Source organism: Denticeps clupeoides, chromosome 19 (genome assembly GCF_900700375.1).
Source record: "Denticeps clupeoides chromosome 19, fDenClu1.1, whole genome shotgun sequence".
Taxonomy (NCBI): Eukaryota; Metazoa; Chordata; class Actinopteri; order Clupeiformes; family Denticipitidae; genus Denticeps; species Denticeps clupeoides.
Genome location: NC_041725.1, coordinates 2,342,288 through 2,355,224, shown reverse-complemented (window position 1 = coordinate 2,355,224; position 12,937 = coordinate 2,342,288). Strand labels below are relative to the sequence as shown.

Sequence of the window (12,937 nt, the reverse complement as noted above, 5' to 3'; positions counted from 1 at the left end):
AAAGAGCCCCTGTTATGTTTTATTTTTTCTGGAGACAGGCAATATATTTGCAAAATCTTTGGGGGTTGTTCCAAATCCCTCTGTTCCTCATTACTGGAGTTTATCTTTCATGATTAAAATGCAAGGCCCTCACTGGCTCCTCAGTTTTGTTTTGCATGGTATTTTAGTATTCCTTTAAAAGCCAGTGAGACTGATAAAGAAAGCAAAGGACACTGACAGCATGTTACAGCAGCTTAGTTGTCATAGTCATCCCTGCACTACTCCTGCTCTACTCCTGCACACAAACTTTTCAGCCTGGAGGTGTGAGAAAGGGTTTAGGGAGTGGCAAAAATTAGGGAGATGGCAGATTTATGTTTTTCAGCCATCTGTGAAATCTTGGGATGATATTATTAGTGAGATCCACCTTATGGTTGAAGATATTTGTGCTTTTTATAGATGTGTGTAGAGAGCCGGACAGCCTTGCAACAGAGTGCCAGATGTTGGATGGATAGAGGCTTTTCAGAGACAGACAAAAAGAGAAACCTCCGTAGAAGGATGAACTTTGCAACTGAAAGTACTGCCACAAAGCTGCCTTAAACCTCAATGCAGTGCATATAGCTGTGAGGTTACAGGCCAAACATGTTTTATTGAAATTAATATTATTCCAGTATTTAACGGGGAACCTCATTTACATTCTGCACAAAGACTACATCACAAAGGGATCTTGCAGGCACAAAAACCTCGAAAGCGATCATCTTTTTCATATAGAAATCAAATGAGAACTTTCTTTTTATTTAGAAGCAAATAAAAGATGAAAAAGACCAGTAGTTTTTCCTAATTAATCATAGGTTGCACGGTGATGGTGCAGAGGTGTATGTACATTGTTAATTGTGAAAGAAGTGGGACCTGCCGATAACGGAACAGTGAAATTCCATCAAAATCCATTATTTTTCAAAAAGACAATCATCCAGCAATCATCTCACCCTCCCCCCAGCTTAACATCCAATCACTGTTAGTATGCAAATGCACCACTGTCAAGGTAAACTCTGTGCAAGTTTACAGGCAATTTTGCATTTGTGTGATAATTCCCCCGAGTCCGGCCAAATTGCAGCTTGGTTGTGCGTCATGCATGGTACAGTGTACATGATTCACCCCTCTCGACCAGACCACGACTCACAATTGGCTGGTCGTAAAAATATAAAACCTGTTTGAAATAGGGTGTGGAGGGTGGTAGTAGCCTAGTGGGTAACACACTCGCCTATGAACCAGAAGACCCAGGTTCAAATCCCACTTACTACCATTGTGTCCCTCAGCAAGACACTTAACCCTAAGTTGCTCCAGGGGGGGGACTGTCCCTGTAACTACTGATTGTAAGTCGCTCTGGATAAGGGCGTCTAATAAATGCTGTAAATATAAAGGTAAATTTGTTGCCAGTCAAAGCAGCTCATTTTGCTTTGTTCAGCATCACTACTTATGTGGGTTCTTCTTCTTCGTTTGCTTACGATGTGTTCATTTTGCTCGTGCAGTGTGAGTAGCCAGGTTGCACTTGATAAACGAACCATACAGTGTGTGCACATAAATTGTGAGCTTTTTTTTGTATGCAATTTATTTGTACAGTTTGAGCTGGGTGTTTAGCCCATGACAGGAAACAACCAGGAAAAATCACACAGTGTATGCCCAGCTTAAACAAGGCAGAGCAAAATGAGCAGGAGGCTAGAGGAAGCAGCAAATCTCAGCAAGTCTTTAAAATTTTAGCGACTGGTGAGAAAATACATCTATATTTGTACAGTCAATGGGAAATGAATACTGGCCCTGATTTAATAGATATTTTGGACTGGGCCAGCCATGGTCAACATTCACAGATGAAGTAGTGTCATGCACCCTGTGCATGTAGTGCTTTTTGCCATTCGACTTAACAAGAAAATAGCAGTGCAGCAGCCATTATTTCTGCCTCAAGTACCACGGTGATCAATATGTCATGTCATTTCCCAAGCATCATTCCTTACATCAGTTAGCCTGTCCGTCCTCACAGCTCTGAAGAAAGCATGCCCTATCATCCTAACGGCATCCATCCGATCCAATACGAGTCCTTCCAGAATGTTCAGTTTCTCATCTAACACACACACACATTTAGCCCTGCTGTGTTTGAGAGCCCCAGCGAGGCGAGCTTTGGATGATTTAAACGGAAAGGCTGTCCTTTGGATCACAGCAGAGGTTCACAGACAGATCCTGATCCTACTGCGCGTTTGTGAGGAAGAGAGAGTGTGCAAAGGAAAGAGGGAAATGAGAGTGGAAGAGAGAGAAAGACAGAGCAAGGGAGACGCATTACCAAGGCACAACTGTTCATCACATCTGCTTATTAATTAACCGCAAAAGCCCTGGTAGCATCTGGCAGACGTGCCCTTGATGGATTGCTCCCCGACTTCTTCTCTGGGCCATGCTCTGGCAGATTCCACACATCAGATTCATATAAACAGTGGAAAAAAATTACAAATCATATAAATCTTCACCTTCATAGCTTATTTAGGTTCAGATTATTAATCACAGGCGGTATAATTGGTTTTATTGTAACGACACTCAAAACAGGTTTTGCGTTGCTGTCCTTGTAAGAAGAATACAAGCCCCATACTGAAATTAATAACAATAAACCCTGCTTCTTTTATGATAATGGAGCAGACATATGTTTCTGAGGGTTTGCACTGCAAACGCCAATTTATGGCTAGAATCATTGATTTACAAAAAGATCAGCCAACATATAATTTATTCTGAGACTCCTTGGTTCAGCCACCATGTTGCTTTTACATATTGCTCTTATCATGAAGGCTAGGGTAACACCCTGCAAACACTATGGATCAAATAGATTCAAAACCTTAACCATTTTTGACAGATTATAGCATTGCAGTAATATTAACATGATATATGTTAATAAACAAAGTCTATTTTGGCAATCTAAGACACATTTTTTTTTTTTATCCCTACCATCAAAATAGCCAAATGCTGTTAGTGCCTTCCAAACAGGGCCCTTAAAGTCCAGTTGAAATGTTTGACAGCTAAACCTGAGCATTTCTTGTGAAGGCATAGCTATAGAGGACAGGAATCTATTGAACCAATCTCTTCCCAAATGCTTGTTCAACTGTCTTGTCAGGGTGTCCAGAGAGAAGCCTCTCTTCCCACTTTTATCCCCATCACTTCAGACCTGTTTGCAAGGTGGCCGTCTCAATCCAGGAAAGCCTGCTAATGATTTCAAATGTGAATGGAATAGAATGGGAATAGAATGATTCCTAGTAATCATTAACATTGATTTATTGCACTACATGACCGCTTTATGGAAACGCAGCTGTAAGCCCCACTAAGGCTGCTCAGACGGAGCCACACAAACATCTATCCCACCTTCCTCTGCTCTTTTAATGTGGCAGAATGATCTTTTCATTAAGTCAAGAATCATGTTTCCATTTCATTAGACAACAGGTCCTGCCGAGGACTCTTCAACGCTGAATGTCTATGCTTGTCTGTGTGTTGTGATGTATGAACACAATCTGATATGTGTGGGTGTGGGAAAGAAATATGCAATTATTGGCAAATTGCATATGCGGAAACAGGATTAAACCTGTGGGAGCTGGACTATACAGTAGGCGGTGTTTTCTAGCCTGCGCTGCAGTGCTTGATATGAGTGAATTTGCAAATAGAGTCTGTGTGTTGTGTTGAATTGTTTCTTTCCCCAAGGTCACCTTAACCATTGTCCTCTCTCATGCTTTGAGTCCAAAAAAATTGAATAATTTAGGGGGAAAGTCAGGACAGGGTCTCTGTATTTTGAAATGCCATGTACACATGTCAGGATTAATCTTCAGAATAGTTCAGAAACACATGGTTCTTGCTTAGGTTCTGAAACTACAAACCACAATTACATCCAATTTTTGTTTCCACAAGATCCGTATTAGTGAGAGAAAAAGGGTAATAAAATGTGAGTGTGTTGTGTCATGTGTTGTGTCATGTAGGGTGTGCTCTTCAGTTATTTCCATCCCATGTGCAAGCAGATGTTGATGTGCTGCCATTACATTGCATGATGGCTTCCTTGGGTCCTCATTATTGCCCAGGCAATTTCTTTGTATGTGCTTTGCAGCCTAATTTACTGGTGTATAAAAGGGGTGGTTGGTGAATTTTATGAAACATGAGGTGTAGACTATTCTAGCACATTTTACAATAATGACTTTATAAATCACATTTCATTACCACCAAGCACTTCCAAACACCTGGACTGCCAGGCATCCTAGGTGGCACGGCGTGAGGCAGTTTTATATCTGTGCTCAAGGGGTGTGGGTAAAGGTGGCTGCATGGGTGCAGGCCAGTTGAATAACAACCATGCCTCTGGGACAGAGGGACACATTCTCCCTCTGAATCAGGCTCAAGGAGCCTAAACTGGGGAGCAGAGCCTCCGTGGAGGCCCCCTGGGACTCTAGATAGAGATGGAGGTGGAGAAGAAGCCCTGTTTTTGGCATCATCCCTTTGCGGAGAGCAGAAATGTATGCCCACTTTCTGGCAGCTGCAAGACCCGCAGTGGCACCAGTGGTAACAGCTCCTTCAACAACCATATCTGTGCTCCCCTTTTATCGCAAAACACATGCCATCTGCACAGAGATTCTGGAATGCAGAAAGCACATCCTTCATCTGAACAGGATGTGTCACCAAAAATATGGCAGTTTGACAAAAAAGGAAGATTGAAATAATAACGTCATTTATGAATGAATTAAATTAACTGCACGACCTCAATCAAATGTGACTTTGTGACAAGCATTTAAATCTGGCTCTGAAAAAAAAAAAAATTGGGTTTTCATGTGCCTGTCACTCTCAGGATTCCTTTCAGCCAATCAAAATACCATTATGGAACATGAACGTTTGATATACACTAATCCTCATTAAGATTATGAACTCTGCTAATAAAGTCCAGACTCCTCTACAGTCCCTGACAAAAGTCTTGTGGCTTATCTATTTTGTAGAAACACCTGGTATTAATCTGACTTTTAATGAATCAATTGGTGTTAGAAATAGCTCATATGAAAAGCTAAAACACCAACCAAATTATGTTTAATGCTTTGAAATGAATTAGTTTCACTGAAAAAAGATTTAATCAAGACATTAAGGTCAAATTTTGGCAAGACAAACGTTTTGTCGCCTATACAGAAACTGAACAAATTTACTGCAGATACAAAAATATATCATTAAATTAAGTAGTGGTGCTGTGAGATTCAAATGTAATATCTTGTATGACTTACATGAGCTAGAAGGACTGCATCCATGCGGTTTGGCAAGGATTCATACAATTTATTGATGAAGTCATCAGGAATAGCAAAGAAAGCAGTCTTGCATGCCTCCCAGAGTTCATCAATATTCTTTGGTTTCGTCTTCCGTGCTTCCTCTTTCATCCTACCCCACACATGCTCAATGATGTTCATGTCTGGTGACTGGGCTGGCCAATCCTGGAGCATCTAGATTATCTTCGCCTTGAGCTTTGATGTGGAAATGGAAGTATGTGATGGAGCACCATCCTGCTGCAGAATTTGGCCTCTTTTATGGTTGGGAATATAAAAGGTAGCTAAGATGTCTTGGTATTTCAGACTATTGATGTTGCCTTCCACCCTGCAGATCTCTCACACACCCCCATACTGGATGTAACCCCAGACCATGATTTTTCCGCCACCAAACTTTACTGGGTGAATCTCGGAACCATTATGGGTTCCAGTAGGTCTCCTGCAATATTTGCGGCGACTGTGGTGTAATTCAACAAAAGATACATCTGAAAAATTCACCTTCTGCCACTTTTCCAGCGTCCATCCTTTTAGCAGGCTGTGGGCCTTGGCAAATGCCACACAGTTTTTCAATTGTCTTTTGTTTAGTTCTGGCTTCTGGGCACTGATTCGACCATGGAGGCCATTTTGGGACAGAATCCGACAAACTGTTCTGGTTGACACAGGGACTTCAGATGACCAGGTCTCGTGGAGCTCTGCTGCAGTGGAAAATGGGCTGGCCTTGGATTTTTGAGCCAACAAACGATCCTCTCAAGCAGTTGTCTTGCAGGGATCTGTCTGACCTGGGCTTGTCAAAAACATTTCCAGTATTTTCCAATCTTTTTTTTATCCTCTGAGATACATTGAATGTGTCTGCCACATCAGCAGTGGATCTGGTCAAAAGCCTCTTGATAATCATCACTTTAGTCTCAGGGTGAATCTTAGGCCTGTTTGCTGCAGTCTAGTTGCAGTTGATGTGAAGGTCTAGTGTACTGGGGTTCTTTTTATACACACCTGAGACCTAATTTATCCATTATTAGTCACGAGTGAAGATCATATGACAAGGCGACAACTTATGTCTTTGCAAAAATGGACTCAATGGGCTTTACCAAGCTTTGAATATTAGAATACTTTGATAGTTTCGTTTTGCACTGAAACATTATTACAAAAGGTGTTGGGAATAAAATGAGCAATTTCTTGTAAAAAAAAAAAATCTTGATTAGAAATATACTTCAGTGGCACTTGAGGTTAATTTGTAAACAAGCAACAAGATTTTTGTCAGGGACTGTACAACTAAGGTTTGACATCATGGTCCAATTATCACACAGCCTTCAGGTTTGCCTTCTACCCATAGTGCTTTCTGATGCCATGCCCTCCCAAGGTAAATTGCACACACCTATCCACATCATGGAAATACTATGATTAAAACAGATCAGGTCATCTTCCATTGTTCCATGGTCCAGTTCTTTAATTTGACACTTTTTGAAGGACCTGACCCTTGCATCTTGCTATCACAATTTGGTCCTTGGTCCTTAGCAGACATTTAGCAAAAGACAATGACCTCTTGATGAGGGGTTGAAAAATCACTACCACAAGCACCATTGTCAATGTCAGCTTTATTTTCTCATTTAGTGAAAAAGTGGGCTTAAAGTGAAGCAAGTTTGCATCCATTCTGCATCCATGGAAACAGACATGTTAACACTCTTCGGGTTATGTAAAACAGACAGCAGTTGTGTGAATTACATCAGCATAAAGCAGGCCTTTTCAAACGTAGGTCCAGTACTTGAGAGACTTCTGATGTGTTTAGATAAGTGTACAGTCCTTTTTGCACATAGAATGCATATCAGTATTGTGCTCTGTATTTTTCTATCAAAACCAATCTCTATAATTCCACATTACAAACACAGGAAAGTAGGCCCAGACAAAAAGGCTCAAAAAAGGATTTAGAGCAAAGACTTGTCAAATTGGGCAATCTGGCAGCCAGTGCTAAAAGCAGAAGGTAGAGCTTGCAGTTTCCTGTAAACCTGGCACTACTCAGAAGTGTGTGCAGGTGTGAGTGTGTGTATGAAGGCCTTTGTCTGTGTGACCTGTATAACTCCATTAAGTCTCAGCACACTGGCTTTTTCCACTTTTTTAATTGGACCCATATTCACATGTAATTCCCCTTTCCCTGAAGCACTCATTAGTCAGGTGAGTGTTTAATGGTTTATGCTGATGTCCATCTTTCCTTTAAATTTCTAATCTTGTGTGACTGGTCAGGTTTTTTATATTATATTTTATGTTTATATATTATATTTATATACTATATTTTTATTGTAAGGGTAATTTTATGTTCCACTTTGACAATAACTTTAGTCAAAGTTGAAGATTTTTGCCATATTGCCCAGACCTACTTACTCCCCTTAGAATCAGAAGTACAGTACAATGTTTCTTATTGTTACGCAAATGATGCACAGATTTATGTCCTGGTTAAATCTAGTTAAACATTTTCTTTTATGTGGCGTTACCTACCTCTGCACTCTCACCTTTGAGGTTGGTTTTTAGCTGATATAAGGAAATGGAAGCATATCTCACCTGTACTGTCCTACCTCGTTGGCCACTTGTCAAGTTTCTACTAACAGTATGTACACAACTAACAGCAAATTGCTGATGTTTAAATGTGCTTTAAACTTCACTCATATACTGAGGTGATCGCCCAATAGTTTCCTTGGTTGTTGTAAATGTTGATGATGACTTTTTAGTACTTAATTATCATAGAAGATGAATGTAACACAGTGTATATATTTGAAGAAAAAAAAAAACATTTGCAACTGAAATGGTCCATTTTGTAGCCATAAGTGGCATAAGAAAAAAAAGCCACATTACTCCTCATAAAAAATTAATTAGCAGACCTATATTTTTGTGCATGAAGATGTCTGAGCTCACTCAGTGGCTGGGCATTGGAGGTAACTTGGTGCAAACTGTGTTGTCACCATCCCCTGACGCAGCACCTCTGCATCTGCTGATACAGAGCAGGGCTCCAACCTTACACCACCTGCGTCATATTTCTCCCTGCAGTTCTCAATGTGACTTTGTGCAACCATGCGCACTGATAAAGGAAGAGGACAGTCGAGGATGCTGAAGGAGCTGTTTGCTGGAGCAGAGCAGCTCAGAGAAATGTCACCCTGCTTATGCTTAAGATCCACTTGTCCTTGGAGTGCCAGGGTATCCAGTCCGAGGTCTTTGTTAAAGTTGCCGCATGCATTAACTGCATTGCTGTGCAGAGTTTCAAATATCAGCAGCTCATCTCATGTGTTAAAATAACTGCTAGTGGCCAAATTGCTTCTGTGCTTTCAGGTGCTCATGTATTTATCTATTATTCTCTGAGGAGACATTACCAAAATCTACAAGAACACATTGTTCTACTGGATGCTCTATGCATGCATTAAGGAATAATCAGACAGAGTTTATATAATATATGCAGTGTCTCTTCTGTTGATGTAGAAGAAAGATCTCTTCTACTCTGATATACAGGTGGAGGCTGTTGAAGGATTTAGTATGATTTTATTTGAATATAGTTGAATATAGTTTCTACTTTATTTAGTTCATGCTCTGCTTGTTCCCTTATTTATCATGGAATAATGGTTTTCTTGCAAGGCCAAGCTCTGATAAACAATGTGTCCACTAGATGTGCAGGCCTGAGCCATTTGGCCTTCAGACCCACACAGTAGATAGCAAGGTATAAGAACCCTGTGTGTCGGTGGGGGTGCTTAGTGAGGACTGTGAGAGAGACACTGACCAGACAACCTTAACATCTGGTAAGAACAATTTCATTCCTTTCAAACTCTGCTTGAGTGAAGAATCACCCAGCCTCATCTTTGACTCTCGTCACCCGAATTGGAAGAAAATGTATATGTTAAATAATTTTGTTACAAACATATTTGTTTTTTTCCAAAAGCTTGTCTGTAGAAATAAGTTGGACTACAATATGCCATGCATAAATAATAAAAAATCTGTTTTAAAAGGACAGCAAAACAGCACAAATTAAGCAGTTTTGGGGAAATCAGTTTATATGGTCTCGAATCCTGATATTTTTTAAAAAATAAACTATGCAAAGATTTTTGATAAAAAGGAGATCAATGCCGGAATACATGAATATGCTCTGTAATTACTTAAGCCATTAAGGCAAAATACAGCCACAAATCAATTTGTTGCTGTTCAGTGGCAGGTTCAGAATTAATGACAGCATGTCAAAGGCATTAATCAAACACATCAGCAGCTTGACTAATTATGCAATTAACAAAACAACGGGGCTGTATTGATGTTCGCCTGTATTGGTAAATTATATAGTATTAATGCAGTGTGTTTTGCAGTATTTGCAGACACTTCTTCCAATGGACCTGAGTGTCAGCATAATGCAGGGAGCACAACTGTAAATAGCTTGATGATGATGCAGTGCTGGCCTAGCAATTAAGGAAGCGGCCCCATAATCAGAAGGTTGCCGGTTCGAGACCCGATCCAACAAGGTGCCACTGAGGTGCCACTGAGCAAAGTGCCATCCCCACACACTGTTATGGCTGGGTTGATGGGTTAAATGCAGAGGACAAATTTCACTGTGTGCACCGTGTGCGCTGTGCTGCTGTGTATTACATGTGGCAATCCCTTCACATTATCACTATTATCACAATTATCACAACACACTCGCCTATGAACCAGAAGACCCAGGTTAAAATCCAACTTACTACCATTGTGTCCCTGAGCAAGACACTTAAACCTAAGTTGCTCCAGGGAGACTGTCCCTGTAACTACTGATTGTAAGTCGCTCTGGATAAGTGGCGTCTGATAAATTTTGTAAATGTAAAATGTAAATGTATGAATTGTAGTAAATGCAATGTAGTAGCAGCAGAGCAGATGCAGTGTGTATGTTTGCAAGTTGTGTGTTTGTTTTTACACCTAAGTAGCTCTCATTAACTCAGTCCTTCAAAATATTTCTTCTTGACCTCAATGGCCTCAATCTCCTGCCAGAGGGCAGCATCTGAAACATCCCTATGTCCCAGGTGTTTGCAGTCTTTAGCGAAGGTGGGTGCCTTCTTGAGACAGCGTGTGTTGTAGAGGTCCTCTAGGGAAGGAAGCGAGTGACCAATGATTTTCCCAGCGGTGTTGATGACCTTCTGTAGTGAGTTCTTGCCTGCCATCGTACAGCTCGAGTTCCACACAGTGATGCAATATTTCAGCACACTGTCAATGGAGCAGCAATTGAAGACTGTCATCAGCTCCTTCCTCAGGTTAACTCTCCTGAGGGTCCTCAGAAAATGGAGTTGGGCCTTCTTTACTATCGCCGAGGTGTTGGAGCTCCATTTCAGATCTGGAGATAAATACATTCACCCAAGAACTTAAAACTGGTCACCCTCTCCACACCCTCCATGTTGATGGAGATGGGTTGTAGATCTGCATTTTTCCTCCTGAAGTCGAGGATGAATTCCTTGGTTTTAGAGGTGTTAAGGACTAAGTTGTTTTCCACACACCATCCCACCAGTCTCTGGACTTCCTGTCTCATCGTCGTTGGAGATGAACCCCACCACAGTGGTTTTATCTGAGAGCTTGATGACAGCGCTATTTGGGTGGTTATAGGTGTACAGCAGATGACTTCGTACGGACCCCTGTGTTGATCCGGTGTTAGCACTGAGGGCTGTGAAAAGCCCTTGTCTTTGTGTGAATGCCTTTGTGTATCTATATATAGAAGCTTCATGATTATACATTATTAATAATTAATAATAAAGGTCAATGACTGTTCCAGAATGTCAACAAGAAACCAAGAGAATCCTCAGCTATTACCTTGAGGGAGGATAATCAGACATAAAAAAAAGAAGCAAAATATCTAATTTAAGCGGACACTGTGTGGGTGGATCTTGCATGGCACACATAGCATCTGCCTAAAAATCCCAGGGCAACGTAAAGAGAACATTCTTTATCAAGTCTTTGTAAATAATCCCTCACGAACATTTGAACCAGGGTACAAATTGCACGGATCCAAAGCAGGACACAGTAAACCAATGAAGACATATGTTCATGTATGTGGTTCCATTAAAACATATCAATAGGGTGGGAATTATATTCCTCCAAGGTTTGACAGTGTAAAAAAAAAAAAAGATCAGACCAATTATCTGAGACCAACACATTCAATCTAAACCTCTTCAACCTGCACATTAGTGGGACAAACACTGTTTATTGGCTCTTTGATATGCAAAGTCAACTAAAACTGATTTTTTAAAAAATCCTAAATTTGCATTTGAAAGTGAAAGTTAAGTGATTGTCATTGTGATACACAGCAGCACAGCACATGTTGCACACAACAAAATGTGTCCTCTGCTTTTAACCCATCACACTTAGTGAGCAGTGGGCAGCCATGACAGGCGCCCCGGGAGCAGTGTGTGGGGATGGTGCTTTGCTCAGTGGCACCTCAGTGGCACCTTGGCAGATCGGGATTCGAACTTCCTTAATCGCTAGGGCACCACTGCCCCATTTGACTGATTCGCTGAATTCCTCTAAATTCAGAGTCGTCGAGGAGCCTCTGTACCTGATGAAAAGTGTGTGCTTGACTAGTGATATGTAACAAAAAAACAAGAAAGGTTCAATAACATCCCGATAGCCACACAGCTTGACGCAGTAGATCATTTCTGGAACCAGTACTGCATACAGAAATCTTGCATCCCAAGGAGAAAGATGAACAAGGATATTCCCTGTGTCAGGTCTGATGACAAATGTCTGCACCTCAGCGTCTCCGCGCCTCATTAACTTATAAAAAGATTTAATGAGCCCAAGAGTCCATTCACCTGTTTTCTCCATCCATTAATCATTTTATTCTTTCATAAGCAGCCTACAATAGAAAGCTGTTGACGCATCTGTTTTCAGGATCTAATCGTGAAATAGTTCACTTCTTTCTCTAGTCTCACAATGATGTTGGACCTTCAAAATAAAAATAGAAATTCACATTACAGATTAAATCACAACATCTTTCATTTGAAATAATTTGCATCTCATCTCCCTGCTTTTGTCGCTGCCATGCTGGAGGTTACAGGAATATGCAGCCAGTAAACCATTTAAACTTACATCTGAACAAAGGACATCTTTAAATATAGTAGAAAGATGTGCAATAGCCTGTCCAATGATTGTGTTTAATGCTGTTTTTTTCTGCTTTTTCTGTCTCCTCACTGCCAATCACCACCACATCCGACACCCAGATCTAGGATGCAGAACATCAAGCAAGCTTGATCAGCACTTATGTACATCCCTGGAGGGGGGTTCAATGCTGCTGAATCCACAAGATCTGATTTAAGGTTTTACATGATGGAGGCAAATGAGAGCGGAAGTATCTGTCAACGGGCCACCCTTGTGGATTATCCGCGAAGAACCCCAAGCCTCAGGCCGTGTTCAACCTTAAATCTTGCCTCCGTGCTGAAACAGCTCATAGTAGACAGGACATGTGCTATCAATCAGGAAAAACATCTCACTGAAACTGCTATAACTTTATTTCTCTTACCTAAATCCATCTGAAAACAGCTCTGCCACCCATCTCATTGCTTTCTGAAATTAAGCAGGAATTGAGCTCCCATTTAAACCCAGATTAAAACATACATCTGAATTCTAACAGACTCCTAATGAAGAAAGGGTTTAGAATGTTGCCATTTTGTCCTGGT

The 12,937-nt window shown here is 40.9% G+C and overlaps 1 protein-coding gene across 3 annotated transcripts in view; it reads left to right on the top strand.

Annotated features, from left to right (window-relative positions):
- Positions 1-12,937, top strand: part of b3gat1a (beta-1,3-glucuronyltransferase 1 (glucuronosyltransferase P) a) — a 65,337-nt gene that overhangs the window by 34,020 nt on the left and 18,380 nt on the right. The window lies entirely within an intron of this gene.